The following is a 10398-nucleotide window of genomic DNA, read 5'->3' on the forward strand; positions in this document are numbered from 1 at the left end:
CGAATGTCTTTTACCACAACGTTTGCACTCAGGTCGATCAGATCTAACATTTTCAACACTAACGATCAAAGTAGTTGAAGCTCTGAAGTTCGAATGTGATCTAGTACAATCTCTACTCGAGTTTCCCAGATTAGCTTTTGAACGGCTATAATCATCTCAAATATCTTTGATGTAGATTGAAATGTTTTACCTGATGATCTCTCACAGAAATCTCTGGCTTCAAAAGCAGCTTTTCTTTTATTTTCTTTTTGTATAACTTGGGAAGTTACAGGAACTTGAGGGGATGGAAGTTGTTGAGCAGTTGGATTCGTTTGAGTGAACTCCGTGAATCACTCATTCATTAACTGAAAGAAGACTTGATTAGCTTCCCCCTCTATACTACTTGAAATCGGCCTAAAATTAGCCAGCACTGCCCCTTGAGCAGGAGCGAGTGCATTATCTTCTACGTCATGCATTACGGCTATATCGGGATCCATTTGCTATATGAAAACACATTTTAAAATGTCAGGAGTTGTCACTGATAAATCGAAATTTATACATATTTTTACCCCATGTTTAATGCATTTTATGGATGATTTTTCATTAGAATTGGTGAATTCGATGCTCCTAATGCTTTAATTTCATGTTTTATACATAGGAGAGCATAGGAAAGAAAAAGGAACGAGAAACAGGCCAAAAATAAAAAAAATGGGCCAAAGTACGAAATCAACACAGCTTGGACCGCCTCACACGGGCAAACCACACGACCGTGTCAATTTGGCAGGCTCGAGCACGGCCTGAAGTAATCGAACACGGGCGTGTCCCTGCCGAGCCCAAGTTGAGTCCAATTCGGAAAAGGCTAATTTTGAGGGCTCTTAGGCATTTCAAAGCCTAGAAATACACCTTATAGGGGGAAAGAAAGACACACGGAGAATAGGGGGTAAAGAATTACTCCAAGAAAGCCGATTGATCCATCTCAGAAGTTGGATTCATCATCAAGACTGAAGATCTCTCCTCAATTTCCCCCCGGAGATTTGGGTTTTCTTTATGTTTTGTATTCTTTATCATTCTGAGATGTTTTCTTATTTACTTATGAACTAAATCCCCTAAATACCTAAGGGGAATGAAACCTAAGACGAATCTTGTTACTATTTTCTGAATCGTATGATAAATATTTAACTAGTTCTTAATTATGTATTCTTAATTCTTGTTTTGATATCCCAGGATACTGATTAAAGATAAGCTCTTATTCAGAGGAGGAATAGACCCTGTCTAAGAGTACATTTATCATAATTAAGTGGAGCTGATTGTGCGCCTAGAAATAGGGTGACAAGATTTTGCCGGATTAGGGTGAAACCTAATAAGGGGATCCATAGATCGAGTTAATGCAACCCTAGAGTGTTAATTAGAAAAAAGTCTTGGTTATTCAATCTAGGGATTAGACGTTATTAGTCTTGAATAGGGATAATAACATAACTTAGGGATCTCTACGGAACAAGTTGAATGAATAAATCGTCCGGTTCGGAGCCAGAATAACAAGTAAAGTCTAGGTTGATTTTTCCTTAGGTATTGTCTTAAGTCAATCGATTTTCCCCTAAAGCAATTCCCCAATTCTTTTCTCTGTGAGTTCTTAGTTTAGATAATTAGTTAATTAAAGCAAAAACCTCTTTATTCTTAGGCTAGATAATAAAAAGACAGTCACTACTAGTACTTTTAGTTCCTTTGGGTTCGACAATCTGGTCTTGCTAAAACTATACTACTGTTCGATAGGTACACTTGCCTTCATTGTGATAATAGTTAGTTCAAGAATGAGTAATTATAAATATTTAAAACCTATCACAAAATCACGCGATCAAGTTTTTGGCGTTGTTGTCGGGGAACTAAGATATTAGGAACGCTCAATTTTTATTACTTTAGCCATTTATTTTTCTTGCAATTTAATTTAATTTTATTATTATTTGTTTATTTACTTTTTTCCTCTCTTGGCAGGTTTTTATAGTTTATGACTAGAAGAAACCCGTCAGGAGCATTACTTTTTGACGAAGAAATTGATCGTACAGTTCACAGAAATCAAAGAGAAATAAGGCGAAGTTTATAGTACATAGAGAATGAGCAAGAAGACGATACTCAACCCTCAACCAAAGAGATGGCTGAAAACCAAGGCAATCAGCTACCTCATGCAATTGCAGCTAATCAAAATCCTGCTCCACACTCTCTGTATGATTAGGCTAAACCTTCTTTAACCGGAATTGAATCAAGCATAGTTAGACCTGCTGTCGCTGAAAATACTTTTGAACTAAAACCTAACACTATTCAAATGATACAACAATTTATTCAGTTTAATGGTTTGCAGGATAAGGACCCCAACGCTCATTTAGCCAACTTTTTGGAACTATGCGATACATTTAAAATCAATGGCACTTCTAATGATTCCATGCGTCTTCGGTTGTTTCCCTTTTCATTGAGGAATAAAGCTAAACAGTGGTTGAACTCGTTACCACGAGGGTCAATTACTACTTGGGAACAAATGACCGAAAAATTCTTACTAAAATATTTTCTACCGGCTAAATTATGTAATGATATCTCTTCTTTTGTGCAGATGGATTTAGAAACACTCTACGATGTATGAGAGAGATACAAGGACTTACTGAGAAGGTGCCCTTACCATGGGTTACCGCTTTGGCTCCAAGTACAAACATTCCACAATGGTCTGAATCCTTCAACTAGGCAAATGGTTGACGTAGCTGCTGGCAGAACCATCAACAATAAAACACCTAAAGATGCCTATAAGTTTATTAAGGAGATGTCACTAAATAACTATCAGTGGCAAGTCATGAGGACAAAGCCAATGAAAACAGCCAGCGTGTATAATGTCAATTCGGTCACCATGCTCTCTAATCAGGTAGAACTCTTAAATAAAAAGATTGATGGTTTTCTTAGTTCTTCATAGGTTCATCCAGTAATGCAGTGCGAAGCAAGTAGCGGTGGAACAAGCCATTCAGAATACCAACCTTATGGCCACAACATGGATAACGAGCAATTGAATTACATGGGTAATAATCCTCGATCTCAAAACAATCCATATAGTAACACTTACAATGTAGGTTGGAGGAACCATTCCAATTTTACGTGGGGAGGTCAAGGAAATCAAAGGCCGCAGCAGCCTCCTGGCTACCAGCAATCACCCTACCAACAGGAAAAGAAGCTGAACCTTGAAGAGATGCTCTCAAAGTTTATATCGGTGTTAGAAACTCGTTTTCAGAACACTACGACAGCACTTAAAAATCAACAAGCGTCGACCCAATGGCTCGAAACTCAGATAGGCCAGCTTTCCAAATTAATCTCTAAACGACCACAAGGTGAACCTAACCCAAGGGAACAGCTTAACGCAATTAATATTCAAGATGACGAAGGATTCGGTGAGCCTGAACCAGAACAGAGACAAGAAACTGTGGTAAGCAAAGGTCAAGGTGAGGTAGATCAAAATACAAACAAATCGGTGAATGTCGAATATAAACCTCGTGTGCCATACCCTAATGTGACAAGGAAAGACCGCTCAGATGAACAATTTGGTAAATTCCTTAAACTCTTAAAAAAACTACATATTAACTTACTGTTTATTGAAGCCTTATCACAGATGCAAAACGCAATGAAATTCCTAAAAGAGCTTTTAGCAAATAAGCGGAAGTTGGATGAGGCATCGAATGTGGAGCTAAATGCAGTGTGCTCAGCTATTCTGAAAAATAAGCTACCAAACAACCTAAAAAATCCAGGGAGTTTTACGATTCTTTGCTTAATTGATAGTTTAGATGTTAATAACGCATTAGCTGATTTAGGGGCTAGTATCAACATCATGCCTTATAAAATGTTTAAGCAACTAGGTCTCGGGAAACCCAAACAGACTAGGATGAGCATTCAATTAGCAGACAAAACTATAAGATTTCCCAGGGGTATTATTGAATATGTGCTAGTCAAAATCGATAAATTTATATTTCCCGTTGACTTCATTGTTTTAGACATAGAGGAGGATAGCAGCACCCCTTTAATTCTAGGAAGGCCCTTTTTAGCAACTACTAAAACAATTATTGATGTTGGCACAGGTGTGTTCATGCTTCGCGTAGGAGACGAAACACTCACCCTCAAGCTTGCAATTCTGACAACACATCGGAAATTGAAGGTGATCATTTAAACCATTCTATTAAAACTGACCACATGATACAACCCACTTTGTAGGAGATAAGTCTGAAGGAAGTACATGAGCCACTCTTAAACAATAGTAAAGGATCTATTCATGAAGAACGAATGTTGCAAATAGAGGAGCTAGATGAATGGTGAACATATAAACCGAGAACACACGATAAATCAAAACTACGCCAGAACGAGCCCGATACCTCTCCAAATTAACTTAAGGTTGGTGATAAAGTCTTATTAGATGTCGCAGATCCCCACATTGTCACTACCACACCAAATGAAGAAATCCCTCTTACGGTACTCAGCATTTTTCCATTTGGTATGGGTGGAGGTGAGTCATCCCAAGTTCGACACTCTTATTTTGATGAGACTGATAGCAGGAAAAAGGAGTATAAACTCCACAACCACCACGATCATTCAACAGAGAGGTAAGTCAAGCTTAAACTATAAATAAACGCTTCTTGGGAGGCAACCCGAGCACAGACTGTATTAACTTCTTTAAAAATTTAGTCTTTAACACCTAACATACAAACAGAGCTTCTAAATACAGGTTTTCCACAGAGACATGGCCAAGCACTTGGGCGTGCTTATGGCCGTGTGAAAATAGGGCAAGGAATTCCCCAAACACGGGCTACAATAAAACGCCACGGTCGTGTGACATGGCTGTCAAGCCTTCCAAAACAACACGGGTGTTCGACAAGCCCGTGTAAGAGAATCGTGATCGAACCTATTAAAACAGCACGGGCGTGTGACACGCCTGTGTCTAACACCCGTGGTCGAACCTATTAAATTAACACGGGTGTGGGGCTTGAATACACGGGCGTGGGAGAAGCGAACAATGCCATACACGGCCGTGCGACACGATTGTGTGCACCCACACGCCCACACAACATGGGCGTGCACGAAATGTTAGATGCACCCAAATTCAAAATTCGTGAATCGCACAGGCAAAAATTGGGGAACACAGGCGTGTTCCTTGGCCGTGTGGACCAAAATCTATAAATACCATGCACTATTCACTTTCTTCCTCATTCAAAAACCCTAACCCTAATCACTGCAACTCCACATGGCCTCCTTGCCATGCCCGTGCGCCGCCTCCAACTTCATTTTTGACGCTCAATCTCTCTCCCCTAGCGTTTGTTTACTCCTTACACCTCTATTTTACTTATTTCTAATGTTTAGTATCAACATAATCTTCATATATTTTGAACTATTTTCCATTTTCTCGTTATTTAGTTTGCATTCTTAGGTTAGTTATCATACATTTTGTATTACATCGAGTTATTAGGAAAACCTCATACCCATAACTTTACTATGCTTATTCTTATGATATTTCCATGCCAATGTCAATCATTTAATTTGCATTCTTCGATTATTTATCATGCATCTCATGTGAAAACAAGTTGTTAGGAAAGTCTCACTCTTTTGTCATAGACATGCCATTACTATGACAATTTTCATGCTATTGCAATGATAACGTCACGAAATTATTATGTTTGGTTGTGGCTGAAATTCTGCTTTTTATTTTAAAATTGTATTCGTTTTACTTTGAACACTCATTAAAATGACTTGATGATTCAAATCGCAGGTGCCATGTCGTCTTCGCGAGGAAAGAAAATCGCCGTGCCTGCCTCGAAGAAGAGAAAGGGAGCATCATCTTCCATGGGTCCAATCATGGAGATTCGTCACCCTCTCTTGCAGTTCCCTTGAGGGCCCCAAGAAGAGCTTTTCCAAATACTTCGGGCCCGACCCCTAATTGCGGGCCGCTTCAGTTGGCTGATTCGATTCGAGCCCTCCTAACCATCGACCATTGGGAGGTATTCTTTGGGATCATCGAGCCAACATACCTTGAGATCACGATGGAACTATGCTAAACGTTCTATCTTCAGACCGTAATGATGAACTACGATGATCCTGGCATGGTCCAATTTTGGCTAGGCGGATTAATCCGCCAGCTAAGTGTCCCAGAGCTCGGTGCTGCGCTCAGTTTATACACAGAGGAGTTCAAGGAGGAGAATGATTTAGACACCCTTAGTCGTTACATACACTTCTCACCCTCGAAGTGCTGGCACACTTTGGCCCCTGGCACAGCCTCCTACAATCATAGCCGCTCCAAGCCATTAGTTCTCCCACCATCCCAGAGGGATTTACATGATATTTTAGCTCACACAATTATAGGGAGACGAGAGAGCACTAGCATCGTCAACACCCACGACGCCTACTTCTTATGGTGCATGTCACACGGGTACGTTATTGACCTTGCCTATTTTATCGCCCTCGCGATTCAGCACTAGACGGAGTGGCATAGGAAGGGGGTCATCTCCATTGGCCCCTACGTGACTCGACTGGTGCGACACTTCGGGCTCTTCAACACTGTGGCCTAAGAATCATCCCTCAACCTCATCAGCCAGATGTCTCTAGAAGGCATCTCGAGCATGCTTAGCATGAGGATGATCGAGAGGCACTGAGGAACCTACCCTCCCTAGTATCGTCTCGCCCAATCTACCAAGGAGGAGGCCTACGAGGACATTGCTGATGATGTTCCCCATAGCATGAGGACCCACCGACTCAGCCACCACCACCCTCTCGTCTAGTTCATGCGGCGACTTCATATGCTGACATCTCTCAGCGCCTCACTCGATTCGAGCAACAGTGTTTTCAATGTTTTGACAACATTGATGCTACTCTTCAGCAGATTTTTCAGTGCCTCCACATCTCATCGCCAATCCTACCTCGCGAACCATCCAACGATGAATATGTTTAAAAACATTTATTTATTATTTTATGTTTTTTTTATTTTTATTACAACTACTTTTTATTTTTATTTTTAGTTTATTTTATAATTTTATTTTTAATCATTTTTGGTTATTTCTTTATGACTGCCATCTCCACGACCATAGCTACCACTAGATATAATATTCTTGTGGCGTAGGACATATGGACTAATGAACCACTACGACCGCCGGAGTATCCTCCTCCACCCTCGAACCAATTACTCTCCAAAATTCCAGTTCGAGGAATTCATCATACAGGGAGTTTCACTTCTCTCCCTCTCTTATTCTTATACTCTAAATATCTATCTTTGTACATTGAGGGCAATGTACATTTTAACTGTGGAGGGATATTTATTTATCATCATCAGAAAAATCCTTGAATTACTACATTCTTCTCTTGAAAAGCTCTCATATCATATTTAGGATAAATTTTAATTGATTTATGATTTTGATTGATATATCTTGAATTAAAACATAGGCATTTATGCATTGATTGTTTAAACTTTAAGACATTAGAGAATCAGGCATGATAAGTTGATTTTTAAGATATTAAAATCTTAGGTTGTTTCCCCAAAGTTTAGGTATTACTTTGAATTGGAATTCACAAGTTTTTAACATAAAAAAGCCATAATTGTTGTGAGATTTTTGAGCCTTTTCAGCATCTATTAATTCTTTCATGCTCACTTTTATTATTGCTTTGAGTGCGTCAATATTGAACTGTTATTCTAGAACTTGCTTGATTATGCATGTCAAGACCACACCATTTGATTTGATATGTCAAAATGATTAAGGCACTTAGGATTAACCCACTCATGCCATGAAAAGCCTACCTCCACGATTAACCCCTAGTAAACCCCCTTGAGCCTAACAAGCCATTCCTTATATTACTCTTAATATTAACCATTAACCCATTATTGTTGAAATCCCCCAAATTAATTTGACCCCTATTTTTGTCGAGATCTGAGTTGGAAAAGTTTCTTAGCTATGTTTTCTTCCATTTAGTCTATATTATTTAACTTGTTCTTAAAAAAAAAGTTGAAAAATTATGTATACATATTAGTAATTCCATATTGTGAGAAAAAGCTCTGTTGTACGCAAGTGAAGATTAATTCTTTTTCTAGTTAAGCAAAATTTTCAATTCAATCTCGATTCTAACCCTTTCTTTCAGCTTGTGACAACACCCCCTAACCAAGCCTCATTACAACCCTCTAAAGACCTTTTGATTGATGTATCATCTTAAATTATAGTGGTGGAGATTTGATTTTCATGCAAGCCTATGGTAATGGCTTTTCATTATTGACTATGGAGTGCTTCATTTATTGTCCTTAAACACCCCGAGTAATTTGAGTGAATCTTTAGTGAGGATGTGAAACTCTGTTATATTCTGAATCGAATGTAATTACTTAGATGAGGGGAGACACCTATGTTTTCGGAATAAAATGCTCAACTTGGAATGATTGAAACTTTTATGTTCTTTTAGTTGAATTCTCAATGTATGATTACTTATGGATTATTTTCAGATATTATTGATAGAAGTTATAAGTTGAGAAGAATTTATTTTGATTATAAGTTGAGAATTTTGCTTGAGGACAAGCAAATGCTTAAGTGTGGGGGTATTTGCTAAACCGTAATTTATACATATTTTTACCCCATGTTTAATGCATTTTATGGATGATTTTCCATTAGAATTGGTGAATTCGATACACCTAATGCTTTAATTTCATGTTTTATACCTAGGAGAGCATATGAGAGCAAAAGGAATGAGAAACGGGCCAAAAACGGAGAAAATGGGCCAAAGTACAAAATCAACACAGCCTGGACCGCCTCACACGGGCAGACCACACGGTCGTGTCAATTTGGTAGGCTCGAGCACGGCCTAAAGTAATCAAACATGTTCGTGTTACACAAGCGTGTCCCTACCGAGCCCAAGTTGAGTCCAATTCGGAAAAGGCTAATTTTGAGGGCTCTTGGGCATTCCAAAGCCTATAAATACACCCTAGAGGAAGAAAGAAAGACACACGAAGAATAGGGGGTAAGGAATTACTCCAAAGAAGCCAATTGATCCATCTCAGAAGCCGGATTCATCATCAAGACTGAAGATCTCTCCTCAATTTCCCCTTAGGAGATTTGGGTTTTCTTTATGTTTTGTATTCTTTATCATTCTGAGATGCTTTCTTATTTAGTTATGAACTAAATCCCATAAATACCTAAGGGGAATGAAACCTAAGACGAATCATGTTATTATTTTCTGAATCGAATGATAAATATTTAACTTGTTCTTAATTATGTGTTCTTAATTATTGTTTTGATATCCCAGGATACTGATTCAAGATAAGATCTTATTTAGAGGAGGAATAAACCCTTTCTAAGAGTACATTTATCATAACTAAGTGGAGCTAATTGCACCCCTAGAAATAGGGTGACAAGATTTTGTCAGATTAGGGTGAAACTTAATAAGGGGATTCATAGATCGAGTTAATGCAACCCTAGAGTGTTAATTAGAGAAAAGTCTCTAATTCAATCTAGGTATTAGACGTTATTAGTCTTGAATAGGGATAATAACATAACTTAGAGATCTCTACGGAACAAGTTGAATGAATAAATCGTCCGGTTCAGAGCTAGAATAACAAGTAAAGTCTAGGTGGATTTTTCCTTAGGTATTGTCTTAAGTCAATCAATTTTCCCCAAAAGCAATCGCCAATTCTTTTCTCTGTGAGTTCTTAGTTTAGATAATTAGTTAATTAAAGCAAAAACCCCTTTATTCTTAGGCTAGATAATAAAAAGACAGTCACTACTAGTACTTTTAGTTCCTTTGGGTTCGACAATCCGGTCTTGCTAAAACTATACTACTGTTCGATAGGTACACTTGCCTTCATCGCGATAATAGTTAGTTCAAGAACGAGTAATTATAAATATTTAAAACCTATCACGAAATCACACGATCAGTCACATTATCAAAGTATAAAATATGGCATGTATAGCTAGACTCACACACGCTACGTTAGTCCTAGAACCGACTAAAACATAGCTCTGATACCAATCAAATGTAACACCCATAACCCGTATCCGTCGCAGGATTGGAGTTACGAGGTATTACCAGATGAGACACAAATTCTGAAGAATCGTATGCATGCACTTGCTCAAAATTTTAAACCAATGAAATGTTAACATATATAACTAATTTAAATTCTATACGATTCATAACATAACAATTTACATATATTTTCAAAGAACACCAAATAATCTATCCATTAAAATACATACAAAATTTCACAAATCATTTCCACAAGGAAAGTCAAATTTCACATATAAATAATAAAAGTGATATTCTTATTTGACCGAATAATAAGCTTAAAAATCAATCAACTTGTACTCATCATTTAACGACTAACCTATACACTACTCAAATATCAAATCTGAACCAAGTAGGGCATATATACACCATATAAAACTC

At 38.1% G+C, this 10398-nt stretch overlaps 1 non-coding gene across 1 annotated transcript; it reads right to left on the reverse strand.

Moving 5' to 3' along the window:
* Positions 1-2545: 2545 nt before the first annotated feature.
* On the reverse strand, positions 2546-2652 carry LOC121210189 (small nucleolar RNA R71). Its single transcript, XR_005905316.1, has one exon. It is a non-coding gene; the product is annotated as a small nucleolar RNA R71 (small nucleolar RNA).
* Between the last annotated feature and the right edge of the window lie 7746 nt (positions 2653-10398).

This window comes from Gossypium hirsutum, chromosome A11, assembly GCF_007990345.1.
Source record: "Gossypium hirsutum isolate 1008001.06 chromosome A11, Gossypium_hirsutum_v2.1, whole genome shotgun sequence".
In the NCBI taxonomy this organism is placed as follows: Eukaryota; Viridiplantae; Streptophyta; class Magnoliopsida; order Malvales; family Malvaceae; genus Gossypium; species Gossypium hirsutum.